Raw genomic sequence first — 13,722 nt, 5'->3', positions numbered from 1 at the left:
TTGATTCCTATGGGCTTCAAGGCCTATAGGAATCAATGGGGGATACCGATTCGGTATTTACAGAATCGGTAAATACCGAATCTTACAGATTCGGTATTTACCGAATCAGAATTACCTACATTTCCCCCCCTCTAATTTACCACTTCTTAAATACCGAATCGGTGTGATTCGGTATTTTAGAAGTGGTAAATTAGATTTACCTACATCGGGCCCTAAATGTTGTTGAGTGAATGTAAGAACCTTGGGTTATGTGGGACGGTGCAATTCTGATTTGTGAATATGGTATTTATGTTACTTTTGATGATGGAATTATTTATCTGTGATGAACTCAATAAATAAAACTTTTGTATTTTTCTATTATGTTGTTTTGTCAATTGTGTGGGCCGGCTATGCATTTTGGTGAACTCAAATCTGCTATAGAATAATTTTGGACTCCATGTGAGCCATTGATATCAAGTAGAAGGGGAAGACCTGTTTGTATTTGGTGGGTTCTGTTCTCCCCTGGTGGTCTGCCCTTGATCAATTTTCAGGGGGCCCCTTCATTCTAGTACTTACCACAGGGCTGTGCTCTGTGCCCAACGATTTTTCACTTATATGCCCAACCACTAGCAGTGGTGGCCAGGAGTAGAGGGCTCACAATAGTATCATAGGCAGATAATACGCAGTTGGTGGTTGCACTCTCCGATAGCTGTGAGTGGGACGCTCATGAGTTTCGGAGCGATCTTGCTGCTGTTGGGGGGTGGATGACTGCCAACTGCCCCCAGCTCAATGCCAGTAAGGGAAAGATCCTGAGCTGTGGGGCAAATACTGGTGGCCGGCTACACTGGGTTGTTCACCTGCCCCCAAACAGGTGGTGAACAATATAGGTGTTTGGGTTGACTCGGCTCTGAGCTTTCAGATCCAAACTAAGAAGGTGGCACAGACGTGTTTCGGCATACTACGGGGCTCAAACCTCTATTGGGCTTTTTTGACCCATCCATCAGGCAGGTGATTATCCAGGCCGTAGTTTTGTCAAGGCTGGATTAGGCCAGCTCGCTCTACCTGGGGGCTAATAAGTCTGAGATTGTTAGACTCCAGAGGGTACAAAACACAGCTGCCAGAACTCTCCTTGGTCTGCTTAGAACCTGCCCCACCTTTAGTGCTATCCATCGGCTTCATTGGCTGCCGGTGGCCAGGCGAGTAGAGTTCAAGTCTATGTCCTGCATTTAAGATCTTGAATTTCTCATCTCCAGGCATCTTGGCCAATATGCTCTCATTATACACCTCTACTCTCCAACTCCGCTCGATAGGTCATCACCTAGCAATTGTTCCCCGGGTAAGGAGGGCACAAGCTAGTGGGCTATCTTTCCTTTTACTGGCGGCTAAACTCTGGAACTCACTTCCTATCCACATCCGCAGCATTGATAACTACTTAGCTTCCCGCAAGGCTATTAAGACCTACCTTTTGCCTTCATTTTAGGCCTCCTTTCTGTCACCTGCCTCGCTTCCGTTTGCTATCTGTGCTGGGATGCTCAATTGCTGGAGCAGCTGTGCGCTCTTTAACCCCTTCGCTGCTGATGACGAGCTCAGCTCGTCATCAGCCACGGGTGGCGTGTGCTGATGACGAGCTGAGCTCGTCATGTAATGCGGAAAAGTGAAAACAGCCGCACAGCGCAAAAATCACCGCAGCACCGATGCGGTTAAAACCTAAAAACAAACAAACAAACAGACCTGGGTCCCTTACTCGTTGTGCACCAGGCTTCAAGCTATACCACACTGATTAGGCCTAACTAGACCAAAACCAGTCTGGGGTGCTAGCATTGCTTTCTAAAGGGAACTTTGCTTGGCAGTTCGGGATGTACTGTGCCCATGAGGAGAAAGGTCAGACCTGAACTGGCGGGCCTCTGTCTAGAGTGGCACAATGGTTGTCAAACATGAGTTGGAATGCTACCCAGAGTGCTTGCCAGTGTTTAGAATATTTGCAAGCATTGCTCCCTTCACATTTTGTGTGTTTGAAGTAACGCCCTAGGGCAAGAATATACCCAGACATAGGTTGATTGTCCACAGTGCCACTGGATCCAAGCTATATCTAACCGAGTAGGCCTAACAGGTCCGAAACCAGTCTTCAGTTCTAGAAGGGGATTTGCCCAGCAGTTGGAGATGTATTGTTCTCATGAAGAGCAGGGCAAGTAATTATTTGCATAAGGTGGGTGTCTGCCTAGAGTGACACTATTGGCAAAAATGTATGGAATTGAATACTATCTAGAGTGATTCCCTGTTGTGTAAACTATTTTCATGCATTCCTTCAATCAACTTTTGTGTGTTTGAATCAAAGAAGAAATCTGCTCTCTTCCAGCTCTCAAAAAAAGTGAGAAGAAGAAACAAAAATCATGTACTTCTTGCTCAGTCCACAGTCATATAATAGGGTGAAATTGAACACCCCACAGCATGATAAAGCCCTGGCAGATTCAAAACTGCCTAACTGCTGTGATTTTCTTAATTTATTTTACAAGAAAATCAAACTAATTAAGAATTCCATACCGACTCAGTACACGCATCTCGACTCTCTATTTTCCCAAAACACAACACCAAATAATGGAATAATGTCAGAAAGTCACACTGCCTTTGGAGCCTTTGCATGCCCAGAGTGATATTGACCTCAGGAAATTTGGGGCAGCATGTCCAGCAACCCTAGAATAATCCTCTATTGATTAAGGAATAATCCAGAAGCCCATGTGTCCAGAGATATGGCAATGATGGCACCAGCTTTAGTAAAAATAATTTTGAACTTTATGCAAGCACAAAATCCTGTACTACTCAAACCTGTAATCAAAGGAGTAAAGGCATTGGGAAGTGATGCAGTGCGCCTCTAGCCCCCACCCACGTTACTGTTTAAAAAGGCTCCTGTGAGCCTACAAGCTGATGAACTTCAGAGCTCCTGCATGCCTGGAGTGGTATTGACCTGAAGTAATTTGTGGCAGCCTGTCAAGCAATCCCAGAATAATTCTGTACTAATGACAGAATAATCCAGAAACACATGTGTCTCGAGTTACGGCAATGACTGCAACTGCTTTGGTAAAAATTGTGATGAAATTTGATGCAAGTGCAAAATCTTGTACCACACAGACCAGGATGCAAAGTGATAATGGCACTGGGATGTGAGGCAGTGTGCTCCTACCTTCTCTTCCTGTTGAATTTATAGTTTATTTGAGTTGAAGCTGTAGGAATTGTTCATCCATGGGTGAATAGTATAGTTAAGAACAATGTTTTGATAGAGATTTATAATAAAGGAATGAACAATGTCACTCACTACTCTATGATGGTTGCAACCTAACATGTTTGGGAGGATGTATGATGTTACAATGCATACTTTTACAATGCATACCATCACAATGCATTTTTTACAACTCAACATCCATTACAACGCATTCCATTACAACGCATGCCATTACAACCAATTTTGAAAAACTACCTTTACAACGCATTCCATTACAACGCATACTAACTTTACAACGCATACCATTACAATGCATACCATTACATTGCATGTATGGTAAGTATTGGATAGTGTAGGGGTAAAAATTTGTATTCTAACTCCAGGGGGGTGCAACAGTAGGGTAAGTGTTGAATAGTGAAGGGGTAAAAATTACTATTCTAACTCCAGGGGGTGTAACTGTAGGGTAAGTGTTGGATAGTGTAGGGGTAAAAAATACTATTCTAGCTCCAGGGGGTGCAACAGTAGGGTAAGTGTTGGATAGTGTAAGGGTACTATGCGTTGTGATGGTATGTGTTGTAATGATATGCGTTGTAATGACTGCGTTGTAATGACATGCGTTGTAGTAGTATGCGTTGTAGTGTCATGCATTGTAATGGTTGCGTTGTAATGGCATGCGTTGTAATGGGTGTTGCGGTGTAAACGTTTCGTTGTAATGGTAGTGCGTTGTAAAAGTTGCGTAAAAGTTGCGTTGTAAAGGTTGTTCCCCGTTTGGGATTAGGGGAAAGCATTAACTTTGATATTTCGAGTCTAAGATGATGCATGGACTTAGACGTCAGTACATGATATCCTGAGAGGGACATCATTGAAATAACTATATGAGAGTACTTCAGATACTAAATGTATTCACTTTACAGCAGACTTCTTTCTTGTACTTGCTATGACATTATGGAATACAGGATTATGACCTATGGACGATATCTGAAGATACTGGGTGCAGTTTCTCAAACAGACTTGTGTCATTATCCTTGCTGAGAAATTTGTATTAATTTGGTTGGGTTGCTCACTCAAGTGATACAGGGAATGCACATATTTTGGCACACAGGATTTAGATATATATTTTACAAAGGTGTAAATGATTGACATTGTATAATTAAAATTATTTTTAGTATTTTGTGTTTTGTTTGCTCACCGTAATAGTGTGGGTGGAGATGTTAGGTTGTCTTTCCTGATTTGATTACCCATGAACTCACAGGATCTAGTTGCCAATTGTGAACCCACACATTATCATATATATGTTCACTTCCTATAATATGACTTATTTGATAGTATGAAGCTATTAATACTATTAATTGCCTTGAAAGGAAACATATTATGTCTTGTGCTTGTCCAGATAGTTTAAGGACTAGTTTTGGTGCATAATTCCATACAGAGAATTTAATTTGTGGTTTTAGGTAAGAATATGGTACTGTTCTTGCATAAATACCCTAATACACGGGTCAAGGGGGTTCCAACAATTTGGAGTGAAGTCATCAATTTGCACTTTGACTGGTTACATCATGACTCTTTGCACCTTTCCCCTTTCATTTAATTTTCCAGGCTATACCTACTTCATGATTTCACTGATGAGTTTTATGGTATTTTTCTTATAATTATGTGTAATGATTTGATCTAGAAGTGATCAGGTTGGCTATGGATCTATGAAGTTGGAAGCAATTATGATTCTATGGAGTTAAGAACAGGTGAAAAGGATGACTCCTCCTAGTGGGGCTGAATAAAGGACTTGATATCTGTTATACATTACTTACGTGTTTTCTGATTGTGCTCACAAAAGTTGTAATCCACCTATTTACTTATCACATCACTCACTTCCTCACTTCCTCACTAGAAGAGGGTGAGTCCCCAAATTAACAATGAGAGCTGAGCAAGCCAGGGGTTTGACTTGGCTCTTGCAGCCTTTGCACAAGCAAGTCCTGAAATGTTTGCTATGAAAATCATACAAACAACATCTTGTAACATATGATCACCTGTTCCTTGTGTTGTTTCGGGACTCATACCTTCCTGTTGGGCTGCTCCGCGTTTCTTGGACCCATAACCCAGGATTTCAGCCAGCAACTCGCGGTACCCGCTTTGCGGGTCCCGCTTCGTGGCCAGGACTAGTTGCCACCTAAGTAACTCACCGGGGTGCAAAAGGGCCGAGCAGGGGTGCGAGCAAGTGCAGGGACTCAATCACCCAGGAGTCCCTGCCGGCCAATCGAAGTCACCTGGCCCGCTCTCCCTGCTAGCCCCGCCCCCTGAGCACCGGACGACTGCAAAAGGCCTCCTCCCTCACCAAGCGGTGGGATCACCTGTTCCTTGTGTTGTTTCGGGACGCATACCTTCCTGTTGGGCTGCTCCGTCTTTCTTGGACCCATAACCTGGGATTTCAGCCAGCAAATCGCGGTACCCGCTTCGCGGGTCCCGCTTTGTGGCCAGGACTAGTTGCCACCTAAGTAACTCACCGGGGTGCAAAAGGGCCGAGCAGGGCTGTGAGCAAGTGCAGGGACTCAATCACCCAGGAGTCCCTGCCGGCTAATCGAAGTCACCTGGCCCGCTCTCCCTGCTAGCCCCGCCCCCTGAGCACCGGACGACTGCAAAACGCCCCACCTCTAATTGTCTCAATCACATCTTAAGTAAGTCACATTACCGCTGCGCGGGAGCGCGCGGGATTGCGCTGGGAGAAGCCAGGGACAAGGGCGGGACCGTCTGTGGCCGTCAGGGGCCGAAGGAGGCTGGGCTGGGCCCGGTCTCTAAGACTTTAATTCCGCCTCTGTTGCACTCAGGTTAGTTGGACTTCTTAGCACCCTAAGATATATTTTTATAGTTATGTCTAACTCCTTACCATCTTGTGTTGGGGTGTCGATCCTTGGGCCCCTTGACAAATACTTTGAGAAAGCTAATAAGGAAATAGATAAAGAACTGTTACTAGCTGAGAAGCGTGCTGAGCGACGCCGATCCATTGAACATTTGAAACAGAATCCCCTGCCCCCCGTGATTGACAGAAGTTCTACTCATGACACAGGAAGCTCTGGTAGGTCGGACAGAGATGCCGATCTATTTTATACTGACCACCTCCCTAGTATTTTTCGTGATCACAATACATCTGCTATAAATTCTGGCATAAATACCGTTGATAACTGTAACAGTCCACCTACTACCTCTAATAGACTCATAGTCCTAAATACTCCAGTAGCCCCAATTATAGCCAACCAATCACACTCATCTATGTCTAACCATTTAACTGATAATGTAACCCCTACCAAGTCAACTCCCATACATAAAACAATGCCTATTCAAAGTAAAAATGATATTGGCATCAAACCTACCAAACTTCATAGGGTGTTTCGTTCCCCGCCTAAGAAGAAGAGGAGAAAGGGTGGGGTTAAAAGGAAAAGTTTTATTAACCAAGTTTCACCTCCCCCGGCAGAAAGACCGGATACTTATATAACAGTCTCGCCCGTGAGGGTTGTTCCTCTAGGGTCTCCTACACACCCCACCCCTCCCTCCCGCCCTCCCGCCATAGATGATCTATTAACTTCTTCGGAAAAAGAGATGATAGAACTTTTTGATCAAATCTTAAAATCCTATATGCTCCCCCTTTTGGAGAGAGTTAGGATTTTGGGGGAGAAAATGGACAATCTACTAACAACCGCTGTCCAGAAAAATACTCACCATTCAATGAACTGTAATGATCGGTCTCAACCGAAAGACCAACCTCCACCTACAATACTGACCCATAGTAAACCATCTCAAATAATTGGAAAGCCATTCAGTAAAAATAATTAAGCCAACCCAATACCCAAACCAACACTAACTAAAGAGGAGCATGTGCCGGCTTCAAATAAACCGATCCCCATCGCAAATAGCCAAACTTTGCCCCCTGTCGTTGACAAACCTATAACCATATCCCAAAGAAAGACCTTAACTCGTAGTGAAGGACTGGGTTCTGCTAAGACCCAGCGGTGCCAGGGGACAACACCTGAAACCTTCGTGGGTTACCTGTTCCGGCGTACAAATGACAGAGACACGGGACACTTCCTTCGGCGTCAAAGATCGAGGTTTATTTACTGCAGGGAACACAGAAGTCACAAGAAGTACAACATGTGTAGGTTCTAGGAGACTGTTTCAAATTGTATCTGTGGATCGCTCCTTTTATACAGTTTTTCGTCATAGAACAACATGGCAGACAAAAGGTTACAACCCAGTTCCCACAGTAAATTTCATAGGGGGTCGCTTTCATGTATTCAGAGTCCCGGATCATAATTACAGTAGCATTGCCGGTTCCCAACTGTAAAAGTACATCTTCCCACCATTAGTGCATTCCATTCCAGCTGTAAACGAGTTAAGGAAGAGTAAAAACAGGTGCAGAGAAAGACAACGATGGTCAACAGATTGAAAAAGAGTGTAAGGGGTGATATCGGAAACAAGATTGCAGGATCAAAGGAGACATGCCTAATGAATGCACGGCTGGAACAATAGACCGGCACGGCAAGATGAGCCTCGAGCGGGGCCATCTGCCTTTACAGTGCCATCCCCCTCGTCATAAAGACACCCTCAAAGGAACACGTGTCTTCCGCAAGGGTTTGGGAATCCCAGGGTCACGAAGCGGACAGTGTCCGTTCGCTGGCTACTTGAGGGCAAGAAACAAAATGGATGCCGTATCTAAAATGGAACCCGTGGGTTCAGATGAAGAAACCCACGAAACGGACAAACGGTTTAGGTCAACATAGCGAAAACGCGTACAACCACTAAACTCGTCATTTGCGGTTCATAGATACCAGACTCGTCCATATTTGAACGAGTCGAAAACACCACTTACAATTGTCACGGAACCTCAGACACTCCTTTTGCCCTCATGTAGGCAAGCACGAGTCGATATCAGAATCGATCTCGATATTCATCAGACCATCCAGATGTTGCTGCAACATCATTCTATCCATCAGTGCTTCCTTGGTAACAGGTGGCCGTCTTATACACGTCGTAGCACAGAGGCCACATAAGGCAGGACCACACTGTACACAAAGACAACACGTGAACAGAAATGCTACAACAACCCCAATGATCATCAGAATCTTCCAACCCCACGTCGACATCAGGCCCCAAAACCATCCTAGTAGCGTCCAATCACCTACGTCCACGTGTATGGATTCGGAGATCTTATGCAACTTTGAGATGGCTTGATAGACAGTTGGAGCGTTATCAGGAATGAAAATGCAGCAACTCGAATGGATCACCTTACATACTCCACCTCGATCTGCAAGAACAACGTCTAAAACCATACGATTTTGTAACGTCATAAGCCTGTCAGCCTGAAGCTCTGCTGTAAGATTACCAAGGGCACTTGCAGTGATATTAGCAGTCGATTCCACCACTCGAGTCAACTGTCTCAGGTTCCTACTATTGATCATAGGTCCCCAAAACGGCAAGAAACCCTTAAAGAAGTCTCCTGCTTCTTGACCGGCAGTGTCTTCTTCGCTAATCACGCCTCTCACAACTCTGGTCTTGTGATAATCCGACCCAACAGTGAAGGTCGGCAGCAACAGATTCGCAATATAACAGGTGCCTGAGAAGTCGCGAGGCAACCATGTATATGCGCGGTCATAACATACAAAGTATGTACCCTTGGCAGTCAAAAGAACAGGGGAAGAGGCCGTCGGTAAAACATACGTTTCAGTACAAGCACTCCTCCCAAGCTGAGCTCGCGGGCTTCGGCCAAGACTTTTCAGACAGAAGTTACCGAGATGGGGTACAATCCAGATCGGAGACGAGCTTTTAAGCTGCCGATCACCCACTAACATGCTATACTCAGCCTCACTCAGATCTCTGTATGCTCGCACCTCTTCCTCTGGGATAAGCGATGCGTCAAAGATATCCCTATCTAAATCGGCAATCGCTCTTGCCAAAGGCTTGTGGTACGGGCCAGGACCATGATCTGCAGTGCGTGGCTCTCTATGGGGGTAGGAATCTAGTGTGCTACGTAACATAGTTTGAAATGCTCGAGCTGACCCCTGGGAACTATAAGGAAGGACCAAGTACGGAATTCCCCTATCCATGGTATGTGGCATTAAACCACACACCCAACAGTTGGTAGTATTCATCACCAACTGATGTTGATGAAGAAGCTGGACAAAGTAGTTGTTCATGAATTCCGCACGTCTAACCTGCTCGTGTTGAGGTAAAAGGTGAAAGGAATGAGGAGAAACAGTGGGAGTAGGTTTGGGTTCAGAGAAAGAAGTAGGTGAAACAGAAGGCAATAACGATTGTATTCCATAGTATACTCCACCCACCAATAACATGGGAAACAGTTAGGAACAGCAGAAACACCTGAAAAAGAAAGCATTTGGTACATAAACCCTGTGCAGTACTGATCTTTGCGCAAGAGTCTTCTCCACTTCCGACAACTTTGAGAATTCCATCCTCTGAAAACCGTCCGCAACGTTCTTGACGCACTTCGTTCTGAGTAGCGATTATCAATCCCCAGGAGTTCCTAGGAATCGATGGCCTCCGACCTAGTGTTAGGAACCTGCTAAACAGAAGGAAGTACCCGCACGGCCCACGGTCAACCCTGGTGTAAGGTTCTTTTAATCAAACAATATAATACAAAATCTCCTAGCTGTGGAAAAACACACGTGGAAAAGAACTCAAAATTAATGAATGTTGCAATTGTTCATATTATCCAAAAGGACAATGGGGGGTAATGTGAATTTTCAAAAAGGGGAAAAGGCAAAAAGATGTATTAGTCTTTGGTATGGGAACAAAGAAAATATCTGCTTCTTCCAGGACGAGTCTGTTCTTCAAATAATTGTTCAGGTTGCGGAACAGAGTCCTGTCGGTCAAACGATAGTTCAAGTCTTGAGTTCTCCAATGGCAAAGGTTCAACAAAGTTATCTGATTGCACTGAAGTGTCTCCTACAGGCTGAGCGTCACTGAACGGCACAAAGTTCACCAGAGTTTCTGTTTCTGATGCGGCAATGCCGGTCCTCACCCACAAGTCCGCTCGTAATGGTATAGGCACCTTCTTTGTATGGGTGGCATGCACCCAATGCTTGCGGCCCTCCAAACGAACTGCAGTTCTCGTGGCGAGTAGCACCTGGAAGGGTCCCACAAAGCTCGGCTCCAGGTTCCGTTTCCGGACAAAGTTTCTGGTGACAACCCAGTCACCCGGTTGGAGCCGATGTCCAAGACCCTTTGTCTGTGCCGGCAGTGCTTCAAAGACCTGTTGATGAATTAACCTCAGTTTAGCAGTAAGATCATGAAGATAATCAATTAACATTGGATAATCAAGACTGTCGAAAGACCTGGGTCTAGGAACCCCCCAAATGTTTGCAGGACGGCCGAACACAATCTCATATGGGCTAAGCCCTACTCGAGAGTGTACTGTCGCCCTGGTCGACAAAAGAGCCAGAGGCAAGGCATCAGGCCACGACAGACCAGTCGTAGCCTGAATCTTTGCGAGTTTCAATTTTAGAGTACCATTGTACCCTTCAACCAAACCTGCTGACTGGGGATGATTGGCGCTGTGGAATTTTTGTGTAATTCCAAGGCCCTTACACACACTCTTCATCACACTCCCTACAAACTCACTTCCGTTATCAGACCATACAATCCGTGGCATTCCATACCGAGGAAAGTATTCCTTCAGTAGGACTTTCGCTGTGGACAGGGCAGTATTGTCTTTGAGAGGGCAGGCTTCGATCCATCGGGAGAATGCGCAAACCACAACTAAAACGTACTTCAGGTTATTACATCTCTCCATATGGATGAAGTCTAGCTGGATAACTTGAAAGGGAGGAGCAAAGTGGCCAGGGGGTGTAGGAGTGCCCTTGCCAGGATTGTACATCATACATACCATACAATTCTTAACCAGTCTCTCAGCACACTTTGCGATACCATCATTCTTCCATACAGGGGACAACAACTTGCAGATACCTTTCGCGCTAATATGTGACAAGCCGTGTGCCATAGTCACAACAGCTAGCACATATGCATCCGGCAACATCCACCTCTGATTCTCCGACAAATCAATCCAACATCCATTCGCTTCCAACTTTCCTGTGCTCTCCTTCCACTTGGTCTTTTCAGTTTCGGTGGCCTCATTCTGAATCGCTTTCACACTTTCAACAGTTTCCTCACACATACCAGTTTCTGCAGGCCACCTTACCAAACTCGTCACATACATTCGAGTTGCAAGGTTTCTAGCTGTCTCTTTAGCAGTCTCATCCGCAAACGCATTACCACGACCAACATCATCCGTCACCTTACGGTGCGCGCTGCATTTAATAATCGCCACCTGCATGGGCAAAGTAAGCACGTCTAAAAGATCGTTCACGAGCTGTCCGTGTTGGATCTTTGTGCCATGCGACGTCATAAAGCCTCTCTCTCGCCACAATCGACCAAAGCTATGTGCAACGCCAAAAGCATATTGACTATCGGAAAAAACGTTCACTCGCTTTCCCTTCGACAAAACACACGCTCTCGTCAACGCAATCAACTCTGCCGCCTGCGCAGAATTCTGATTCAATCTCGCAGTTTCCACAACTGTCCTCAACGTTACCACAGCATATGCAGTCGTAACATCACCATTCGGCAACTTAAAACACGAACCATCCACATACAAAGTACCATCGGGGTCTGCCAATGGAGTATTTTTTAGGTCAACACGACCCTTCGTTTCTTCCTCAGTTCGCAAATAACAATCATGTGGTGGTACGTCATCTGATTCCATATTAGTTGGCAACAACATCGCCGGGTTTAGGACATTACAGCGTTTTATTTGGATGTGACTTGCCAAAAGCGGCAACTCGTAACCGGACAACCTTGCGCTCGTCAAGTGTTGAGTTTTCCTACGATTTAAGAGAGTGTCAACTGCATGCGGAACCATCACCGTAAGCATATTATCCATGACCAATCCTGCAGATTGGCGGATGGACACCGCAGCCGCCGCTGTCGCTCTTAGACAACTTGGCAAAGCTCTAGCTACTGGGTCCAAAGTCGAGGAAAAATATGCGCATGGACGCTGCTTACCGCCAAATTGCTGCGTCAAAACACTCAACGCACAACCTTCTCTCTCGTGAACGTATAGTGAAAACGGCTTACTGTAGTCAGGAGTACCTAACACAGGAGCCGAACACAACGCATCACGCATTTCAGAAAAACTTTTGTGACACTCTTCCGTCCATGGCAAAGGAGTTGGAACATCCTTGCACGTGAGGGCTACCAATGGCTTCGCTAGCAATGAAAAATTTGGAATCCATTGCCTGCAGTATGACGTGATACCTAAAAAGGCACGCACATCTCTCTGAGTTGTTGGCACAGTCATTTGAGCGATCGCTGCAATTCTCTCTGGGGTCAACCTTCTTCCCTCCTTTGACAATAAGTGACCTAGATAGGTCACTTCTTGGCAACAATATTGCAGTTTAGAAGGTGACACCTTGTGATGTAAGTCACAGAGATGCTGAAACAACGACACCGTAGCAGTCTTGCAGATCTCTTTTGTATCAGCAGCCACCAACAAGTCATCAACATATTGGATCAAGGCCGCACCAGTCGGTAACACAAACGCATCAAGTTGACTCTTCAGGGCTTGGCTGTATATCGACGGACTCTCACAGTAGCCCTGAGGAGCAAGTTTAAACCTAAAGCTGCGACCTCCTAATGAGAAACCGAATAGATCTCTGCTTTCGTCAGCAATCGGAATGCTACAGAAAGCATTCTTCAGATCGATCACTGAGAACCAAGAAGCAGAGGCTGGAATCAGAGTCAGTAAAGCCGTAATGTCAGGCACTACAGGAAATTGTGGAATCACAATTTTGTTCACCTCCCGTAAATCAATAACAAAACGGTAAACAGGAGGATTGGATGGATCAGTATGTTTCAAGATAGGTAGCACAGGACTATTGCACACGTTTCCCCGAGTCTCCTCTATAACATCTTTATCGATTAAGTCATAGATAATCGCTAACAACGCTCGTTCTCCATCAAGGGAGATACGATACTGGGGAATACGTGGCAATCGCACATTCGATTTCAGTTGAACAACATAAGGGGAGATGTCAAGCAGGCCCACGTCATTGGGACCTGTTGCCCACAAAGATGCAGGAAGAGAACTCAATTCCGATGGGAGCTTATCAGATGACAAGTACATAGGAGAGATCACTCTCTGGCCCAAAGTAAGCTCCACTCCCGCAGGAGAACAGTACAAAGTCGCATATAACCGTTTCAGCAAATCCAGACCCAAAAGATTTTCACCACAACCAGTAGTCAAAATCAAGGGAGCTTTCAGCTCACGGGGCTCGATTGTAATGGGCAAAGGTTTAGAAACCGGATTGCTAACAGGGGCGCCAGAGAATCCAACGGAAACATTCGTTAAGCCAGACAAAGGTGCGCCAGGGAGTTTCGAATGCATGATGGAACTTTTCGCTGCACCAGTGTCCAACAGAAAAGGCTCAACTACGCCCGATGTGGCAACTGCGACGTAAGGCCCTCTCTGA

Source organism: Lissotriton vulgaris, chromosome 3_1 (assembly GCF_964263255.1).
Source record: "Lissotriton vulgaris chromosome 3_1, aLisVul1.2, whole genome shotgun sequence".
Lineage (NCBI taxonomy): Eukaryota > Metazoa > Chordata > Amphibia > Caudata > Salamandridae > Lissotriton > Lissotriton vulgaris.
This window is presented reverse-complemented; position numbering follows the sequence as displayed.